The following is a 2,431-nucleotide window of genomic DNA, read 5'->3' on the forward strand; positions in this document are numbered from 1 at the left end:
ACTGGGGAGGGACTTCTTCGCCCTGAGGAGGATTACCAGACGCCCCCACAGAGTTTACAGACTCCTGATGATCAACACCAGACTGAACACGATGTTTTAACTTTAACCGCTAATCAGACTCTAAGTGCAGAAACCGAGTAGAGCCAAGAAAAGAGCTCCATGTGTCTGACTGTGAAGATCAGCGTGCTCTTTAGACGAGTTCATATAAAGGAAAAAGTCAGAGAATGTAGACAGCTGGTCTTTGTTAGTGCTGGCTGATTGATCAGTTCGGTGTCAGAGACCCTCATTCAGCTCCACGCTGAAGAATCGGTTCTTTTATTGTGGCGAGCCAGAGTTTGACCCCAAGTTCCTGCAGCTTCACACTCTGTTGGTTCTGGTGACTCCTGACATTCTCAGGATGAAAAGCACATCTGAGTTCTGGTAAAAACTGACACCAGATCAGTTTTACATCCATCCAGGTGTCACAGTCTAAAGAATAATTCTGTTTTTTTTGTTCTAATTTGAGACAACAGCAGAAAGGAGTCAAAACTATTTAAAAGAGACGTGAAACAAGATGAACGAGACGGAAAAAGAAAATAAAAATCACAAAATGATGAAAAAAAAGTAAAACACAAAATGACCAACATGAGAAACAACACAAGCGAGACACAACAATAAACATAAAAACTTAAACAAAAAAATCGAGACGGACACAAACAAGATTTTTTTTATTTTTTTTTCAAAAAAGGCAAAATTACAAAAAGCAAGACAAAAAAAAGAGACACAAAATGATAAAAGTTTGACCAAAAAAAAGACAAAAACTCAAACAAAAATCCGTTTTCCATCCGTCCAGGTGTCACAGTCTAAAGAAAAAATCTGTTTTTTGTTCATTTTCTCTTTAACCAACTTTAAGCATCAGTATTATGGGATGTATCATATTCTGAACAGTAAAGCTGCACCTTGACTCAATCAGAAACTAGTTTTTCTACAGAGTGAATCACGTCTATAGATGATCTTCTGGTATCTTCTGGAGGTAAAAATGATCCTTTCATTGTCTAGAACTTGTTCTGACCAACCACCATCACATATGCTGGTATCAGCCTGGAAAGTTTACCCAGAATGCACTTCTTAAAGTTTTCTCTGGTGAATGATCAGAAAACACAAATTTAATTAAAGCCGCAAGCGGCGATGGNTCCAAAAATCCAAGATGTCAACCAGGAAGTAGCAAAACCCTGGCTTCATTTTCTCAGTGCAGAAACCAACGGGTGACGTCACAGCAGCTACGTCCATCTTTTATACAGTCTGTGGGTTAAACCGACTTCTGTCATTTAGCTTCTAAACTCTGTGTCGTCTGATTAGCTGCCTGTTGACTTCTTCAGCCTCATTCTGAGTAACAAACCTGCAAACCAGCTTTAAAGCGTCGCTATCCAACGTTAATCTGTTATCATTTCTGAACCAGGATCAGATTGTGGAGCTAATAAAGGTTGGAGCTCGTCCTGGAGCAGGTGGAGCTTTGAAGTGAGCTGATGGGACAAAGTGCAGACGACACACGTGTGCAGCTTCTGTTACACAACGATCGATCGGCCGTTCGATTGATCGGCGCCGTGACGTCACCGACAGGAAACAGCTCGCAGAGGCAATGTGGCTTCGGCTGCGAGCCTTCGTCTGGAGGTGGACTGAAGTTTGTGCCGAGTTGCAGGATCCGTCTGGTTTCTGATTGTTCTTTTGGCTGCAGCTGCTCGCCGTCGAGCCAAAGTGACTCATCTCAGCGTCCATTATCTGGATGAGAAACTCGTCATGACGTCATGCTGCTCCACAAAGTCACAGCGTCCTGCTTTACCAGCAGCAGCAGCAGCAGCACGTCAGCGCTGTCCACTGCAGATTTCTAACATTCTTAAAGGCCGACGCGGTAAAAAAAAAACAAAAAAAACACGTGCGGCTCAACACACAAAAACATTCTGCAGCTTGCATCAGCCTTTGTCAACAAAGTGCATTAAACTGCTGCGATACATCCCATAATACTGATGCTACCAGCTGGTTACAGAGGAAATGAACAGAAACCAGACCCAGTGTTCAGACTGTAAAACAGATTTTTGTTTGTTTTTCATCATGTTGTGTCTCATTTTGTCTTTTATTTTTGTCATCTTGTGTCTTTTGTCAAATTTTTTGTCTTTTGTTTCTCACGTTTGTCATTTTTTATCTCGTTTTTGTCGTTTTGTGTCTCTTTCTTGTGTTGTTTTCCTTGTTTTGTTGTTTGGGTCAGGCTTTTTTTCATCGTTTTCGTTTTCGTGCTTCTTTCTGAAAGTTTTGTTTCCTTCCTGTTGTTTTGACTCGTATTTGTGTCATTTTGGAACAAAAACCAGATCCAGTGTTCAGACTGAGACTCCTGGATGGATGTAGAACTGATCTGGTGTCAGGTTCTACCAGAACCCAGATGTGTTCTTCCTCCTAA

This window comes from Stegastes partitus, unplaced genomic scaffold (assembly GCF_000690725.1).
Source record: "Stegastes partitus isolate 25-593 unplaced genomic scaffold, Stegastes_partitus-1.0.2 Scaffold188, whole genome shotgun sequence".
Taxonomy (NCBI): domain Eukaryota; kingdom Metazoa; phylum Chordata; class Actinopteri; family Pomacentridae; genus Stegastes; species Stegastes partitus.